The sequence below is a fragment of the Pteropus alecto genome, unplaced genomic scaffold (assembly GCF_000325575.1).
Source record: "Pteropus alecto unplaced genomic scaffold, ASM32557v1 scaffold72, whole genome shotgun sequence".
Lineage (NCBI taxonomy): Eukaryota > Metazoa > Chordata > Mammalia > Chiroptera > Pteropodidae > Pteropus > Pteropus alecto.
In genome coordinates, this window is record NW_006436811.1 from 5,287,891 (window position 1) to 5,295,501 (window position 7,611).

Here is a 7,611-nt window from a genome sequence, read left to right on the forward strand (position 1 = left end):
CTCGACCTCTCTCCTTGTTATATTAATCATTTTATCCTTTTGCACTGTAATCTTTTTTATATATTATTTCATTTAACAATACATATTTAACTTTTTCAACAAGAAACACACCCTCTTTTTTACTGGATTGACTGAAAACACATTCATATTACAAAAAAGTTTTTTCATGGTATAAATTTTCACACAACTATGATATAACTAAAGAAACAACATTGGTTAATGCAACATCACATATTTTTTTTCATATATATATTCCAGAATCATTAGAGTTTATCATGGAATTCTGATTTTACTTTATGAAAAAAATGCTTAGTATGTGCTTTTCTTCATCAAAATGAACATTTAATGTTGATATATTGGAAATAATATTTATTAAGTGAAAATATGCATTAAGAAGTCCATCTTCCTGAATAGAAAAGATAATATACATTAAATCTTCATTATCAACAATTAATATTTATTGCAGATAAAAATAAACCAAAGGGAGATAGTGAACTTTAATAAACAGGTAAATACAAAAAGATTCGAAAAAAAAAATCGACGAGGTAAAAATGCCTTCCTCTTAAAATGAATTAAATTAAAATCAATTTATTGCCAAACCAAAAACTATAATTCATTTAGCCATTACTTTCAGGATTTAGAGGACAGGCATTAGACCTGACAGATTACAGAACTCAGTGACTTAGGTGATGTCACCAAGGACTTTGTCTTATTTATTGATAGAAAAAACTTTTAAATGAGGATGATCCTAGGCATCTTCATCAATGCAGATATACTTAAAAAGGAATTCAGATGACATCTACAAGCTTCGGTTGAGGAATAAGTTTTATTTTTCTCTCTTTTATTTTTTTTTTTTAAACAGAGTTGCTGAGATATAAGTAGGTATAATAAACCATATGTAGAGTGTACAATTTCATATGTTTTGACAAGTATATGCATCTGTGAAACCACTGCCACAATAAAGAAAATGAACATAACCATTTTTCTCCAAAGTTTCCTTGTGTCACTTTATAATCCTTCCTTCATCCTCCTCCCCAACCCCAACCCACAGTCCTCCATATCCAATGAACTACTTTCTTGTACTATAAATTAATTTGCGTTGTCTTAAGTTTCATAAAAAGGGCATCATAAAGTATAGACTCACTTTGCCTTTTTTAATTTCCAATATAATAACTGATCAATGTAATTTGCCATGTTAATAAATTAAATAAAGATAAAAACTGGAAAAAAATGTCCATCAACAGGTAAAAAAATAAACAAATTATAATATTAAATTATAATATTACTTGGCAAGAAAATGGAATAAGTACTGATGCATGCTACAAAATGGATAAATCTCAAAATAATTGTGCTGACTGAAAAAAATGATTACATACTACATGACTTCCTTTTTATGAAACTCTAGAAATATTTACAAATCACCAACTCGATGACCTATTCAGACTATACATGTTCTGTGCTTCTGCATGGCAGCAAGTTAAATACTTCTCTGTCAAGAAAAATCACAGTTATTTCTATTTCCTGAGTGTTTTTTTGTTGTTGTTTTAATATATTTTTTCTGCCTACAGCACCTGGTCTTCCTAGGTGGTTTCTCATCCAAGTACTAACCAGGCCTGACCCTGCTTAGCTTCCAAGATCAGACGGGATCAGGCTTGTTCAGGGTAGCCTGGCCATAGACCTGAGTGTTTTTAAGTTAGATATATATTTTAAATTTGTCAAATTTAGTGGTTTTTTAACCAATAAATTCTAATTTGACAACTTTATGTCATTCATACTGAAATGACAAACGTTACTATAGTAACGTTATGGCACATTATTTTTTAAGGTATTGCTAATATTTATTTCCTATTCATAATGTCACTATAGTAACATTATAGCACATTATTTTTTAAGGTATTGCTAACATGTATTTCTTATTATTTTACTTAAGAATTCTGCATTTGATTTACTGGACATTTCTATTTTTGTTAAATATTTGTCAGTTTTTGTGTGTGGTATTATGATTTATAATAAATATATATTTGGTCTTCCTCTCATTTAAGGCATGGAACTCCTAAAACCCTTGTGATTTCCTAAATAATAAGAGCAGTGGGAGTATCTTTTGTTATAATACTGGATCTTTTGTCCTCAATTCCTGAAATAACTCCAGAGCAAAAAAAGTTAAAAGGAATGTCTTCTGTTATTTATAGAAAGCTTCTTTCAACCACAGCTGAGTCTATGTTAAAAAGATGAGTTTTCCAAAGCCCCTATAGGGATAACCACAGGGTAGGGGCTGGCTGCCTGGAGAACAAACCCTTGATCTCTGGGAAGGGGAAAGGGGCTGTAGGCTAAATTAATTGCCATTGGCCAAATATTTAATCAATCCTGTCTAGGCAATGAAGCCTCCATAAACCCTCCCAAAGTATGGGGTTTGGAAGGCTTCCTTGTCGGTGAACAATGATACAACCAGGTACCAGGAAGGTGGCCACCCAGACTCCACAGGGGCACAAACACTTGTGTACAAGACTTTTCCACACCTTGTCTTTCGTATCTCCTCATCTGTTCCTTCATAGCCTTTGTAATAAATCGTTAACAGTCAGTAAACTGTTTTCCTGAGTTCTATGAGCAGTTCAAGCAAAGGCTCAAATCTGAGAAGGGGGTAGTGGGGAATCTCTGATTTGCAGGTAACTCAGATAGAAGTTTTGGGAAAACACTACTTGAGATTGGTGGGCCATCTCTCGAGAATAAACCCATAACCTGTGGGGTCTTCACTAATTCTGGGCAGTTAGTGTCATTCATTTGTTTTTTGTCATGTTTGCTTTATTTTTTGTTTTGTTTTGTTTTGTTTTGTTCTCCTTTTGCCTTTCACTTTCTTTTTCTTCCTAGAGACTTGAAGAATTCTTTAACTTGAAACTCATAGGTTTCACTAAAATATATCTGAGGAATGACCATGATGTAACTGTTGGTACAGCACTATGTACGTTTTTAATCTACATTTTCAAGTATGCTTTTTCAATTCCAGGAAAAAAATATTCTATCAAATTTTTAACGTTTTTTTCTCTAGCTTGTTAATATGATTTTCGAAATGTTATCTGATCTCATATCTAGTTTCCTCTCGTCTAATGTCTTTTAGTTTTATCTTTCCTCTTCCATTTCTTTTTCGGCTTCTTTGATTAACCCTATTCTTCCAAGGGAGAGAGTATTATTTGCTTTTTAAAGTAGTAGTAAAATCTCTAAGTTAAAAAAAAAAAAAACGAAAATTTACTTCATTGATACTGTTAGGTAGTCAGACATGAGAGACAGGGGAACAAAGAAACAGAAGCCTAGCCCAGACACCACCCAAAGAACACCCCATTGGTAGTTAATCATTCCTGCATCCCCAGAGACAAAGGACAGGATTTAATCCGGCTACAGACAGAAGGCACAAAATTTACTACCCTAACCTGCCCACAATCTCAGCCTCATTATACCATCATTATAATCCCATGTTTATGCCTGAAAGTTCATGAATCTAATTACATCAGACTGAATTCTGGGTAAGCACATGTGCACTAGACAAAGAGCTCTATAGCAGCCATGTGTCAATCAAAATGACCTCATGTGCCAATCACATAGGAACGTATCTGTAACCATTCATCGCAGCCCTAACATAATACAGACCCTCCCACTTCTGCCCTATTATAGCTTTCTTCACTGAGAATCCGCTCCTCCCGTGGAACGTACTCTTTTATCTTTTCACCTCCTCAATTCCACAGGGCTATGGCCTTCCTTAGGATGGATGTCATCCTCTAAAATATACTTTTAACAAATACTACTTTTTCTAAATCTCGCTGACCTGTAATTTTTTGCTGCATTAGTGGGGAAGAACAGAGAAAAAATGTGACTTGCACTTCTGCATTGTTACCTCCCATTGCCGCTAGGGTGATGCCAAAGTTCAAATCACACCCAAATGGTAACAATAATATGATCATTATGTTAATAGTTTTAGTATAGAATGGGTATTTATTGGGATCTTAACTGAAATTTCCATGTTTATATGCTCCCTTACCATAAATTGTTTAATAAATTTGCATCACATGCAGAGCTATTTAGATGTAAGCAAAGGACAAATATGTAAGTTTGGCCAGTTATAATTTAGACAACTTTGGAGAATTTGTAAACTTTCAAACTACAAGGGAATTATGTATTAATGTAGGTAACAATCTGTGTCCAATTATATATGTTTAAAAATGAGACTTGTTTCTGAGAAAATACATAATATATTTAAGGGGTACCTCATTTAATTTACATGATCTGATCAAATTAACTATTTTAAATTCTAAGTATTACCCAGTTTATTCACCAAGGACACTGGTCTTTCAATCTTGTTTGGATGTCCTGTGGAATAATTCTGTCTGGTCAATTATGCAACATTTGGTCATGCAAGGAAAAAGAGCCCTATAAAATAAACCATGCAAGTGAAATACTGATGAGCTATGTCTATATTGCTTTCCCCCATTGATGTTATTCTAGTAATTTTGTCCCTGTATTTAAGATGGTTAACCTGGCACTTATTATGATAACAGCATACGTGAATAAAAGAATAAATTACAAAGTGCATGATTCCTATTGATGTAAGCATTTGTTCTCTATCAGGAATGTGCCTGGTAACAACAGTCAAACAATGCTCTTTACCTTCCAAATTGAACACTGCACACTGCCTGACTTTAGATATAATTACTTCACATAATTGTTTCTGTCAAGAATAAATGAAGCCTTAAAAGAACAATGCAATCATTACAAGTGGAGCATCTTAAGATATATATTACACTGGGCTTTTTACCCTTAGTGTTTTCTGGGTTGATATTAATGACTAAAGATTCTTAAAGGCATCCATCTTCAGGCACCAAAAACAGATAACTAAGCACCTGAACTATTCATGTGTAATTTTAAATACACTCTTATTGCTCAATGAGAACCTAGTAAAAGCGGAATTTGCAGTTAATCTGTTCAGTCCAAGTGAAAACATATTAAAGATGCAGGAGTAGAATAAATGTGGAGTCAATATCCATATTTCTAACACAAAATAATGAATCTTTTGCATTGATAGAAGTGGTTTCTTTGATCATTGAGCTTTACCTCACTGTTCCTTCTTTGCATATCATACCAGATTTAAATGAAATGAATGAAAAAAAATCATAAGGTAGTATAAACTTGAGACGATTATAACTGCATAACCCAATAATGCCGTGATGAGATTTACAGCTCAAAATTCATTGTGCTTGATGGCATTTTGCAACTTTATTCTAAAACAGAAAAGAAACCAAACTTAAAAATTTCTGAGTGCCCAATAAAAAACTTTTCTATGCCATGGGTTAAATATAAATCTATAAATTTTAGATATATATATTTATATATTCCTCAGAAGGATCTGTGAATTAACTGTTAATTAACATAATCAATAATTTAGAAAAACTACTGGGACCCTGACCTCATGAAGTTTCTAATCTATGATATAAATAGAGAAAAATATATTAGTGTTAAAATATATAAGTATAAATTTAATTGTGTCATGAATAAAACATAGGGTGCTCTGAATGTTACATAACTTGGGGAGCCTAAACTATTTTAGATAAGGGGTTGCCAAGACTTCTCTAGGAAATTCCTTGGTTTTGAGATGGAAAGACAAGCAGGAGTTAACTAGGCCAAATGGTGAAGATCATTTAAGGAAGTAGAAAAATTTCATTTATTGACAAGAAAGCAGGAGGAAATATGAGAATGAAGAGTCTCCGTGACTGGAATAAAGTAATGAATAGGTAGTGTGGTATAAGATAAGGTTATACAGGTAGGCTTGTGTCAGATATATGAGGACGAGTAGCTATTCTGAGATATGTTTCCTATCTTTTTTTTAGAAGAAAGGGAAAGAACTTAAAGTATTTGAAATACAGAATTAACATATTTCTATCAGAGCTTTAAAAAGATCCAATTGATTCCAATGTAGAGAAGCAATTGGAAGGGGAGTGTGTATATGCAAAAAATATTATAAGAAAGCAGATAGAAGCTGTTGCAGTAGCTCCAGCCAAAGATGGCATGAGCTTAGATATAGATATAGATATAGATAGTGGGGATAGAGAAAAGCACCCACATTGAATATGTATTTAGAAGGAAAGAAGTAGGACCTGGTAATCAATTATGATGTGGGGACCATTAAATAGAAGGATACCCAAAAGATGGCTTCTAGAAATCTGACCTGTGCGATTGCATGTTCTACTGAGTGTATAATAATCCAACTCACTCAGAATACAGAAATTGACCAAGATTTGATGGAAGGACCATAATGACCTTTGGATTGCATCATAAGCAAGATCCCTTCACGGCATTCATATACAAGAATTGAAAAAGCAGTTGAACAGATAATGCCGTGGTGATCAGAGGAGATTTCTAAGCAGGAATACAGTTTGAAGTCATTGGAGGATAGAATATAATTAAAAGCATGCACATACATGTGTCTTCCTAAGCTGAGAGTACAGGGCGGGAAAGAGAACCTACAGCAAGGTTTTGAGGACTTCCACATAGTCCTCATCCACATGGCATGCTGAAGCTATGCCGTTTCTTAGGAAGCAGGAAGGTGAGAAAGTAGCAGTCGCTTCTTAAAAGTTCAAAGGCTGGCCTTGAGGAAATGTTTGTTTGAAAATTTAATAACCAATAGCTATAATCTGTATCCACTCGCAGATGTGGAACTGATAGCACCTTTAAGTCCACATGCCCCATGGTCAACTGTTCCAACAGTCTCAAGGCATCTTCTGTGAGAAATCCATAACTGACCTCCAGTAAAAACTTGCACTAGATTCATAACTTCATCTTCATTTCCTTTCTCACTTTCCACCCCCATAAAAGGAATCTGAGCTGAAGACGTGCATATCACATCCTGTGCATACCTTTTTTCACACTCATAAAGGAAACCAGTTTAAAATGTCTGCATTACCTATAGTTCTTATTTAGCTTCCCAAAACCTATGGTCATAGTGACATCCAAAGTGTAGAATTTTAACCCCAAGGATGCATCAGCTAAGGTATCAAGTAAATGCTTTCTAACTCAAAAAGGCGTATTTCTAACCTCTTCATTATTTGATGCTATTGATCTTTCCCTCTCTGAAAAATTCTATTCCACCTTTGCTTTCGTAACACTGCTTTCTCTTTTCTTCATTTCATACGTTCTCTTTCACCGGATTCTCTTCCTCTGACTTCCTATAAGTTATAAATTTTCAATGATTTGTCTGTGACCCCCTTTTTCCTTAACATTCCCCTTTTGTAATTCCATTAATTCTTGTAGCTTTAACTCTTGTCTCTATATGAATGACAACATGTAGATGAGGGGAGAATGTTATAAGCATATAGGTTTGGTATCACTTATGGTTTAAACTGCAACAGTATTACTTCCACTGCAAAAGTTTTTTTTAATGTCTCTGAGCATTAATTTTTAATTAATAAAATGTATATTATATAAATATAATGCAATATTTTTATGGTCTTTATGAACACCCGAATTGCACCTAGTAGGCCGTCAACATAGGACTTCTTTTTCTATTGCTAAACTAGTTCTTTAACCCAGAACTCATAGATTCCAGATCTATATATCCCATTGTATTTTTGA

At 33.7% G+C, this 7,611-nt stretch overlaps 1 pseudogene; it reads right to left on the reverse strand.

Moving 5' to 3' along the window:
* Positions 1–1,559: 1,559 nt before the first annotated feature.
* On the reverse strand, positions 1,560–1,678 carry LOC112481556 (annotated as a pseudogene).
* Positions 1,679–7,611: the final 5,933 nt, after the last annotated feature.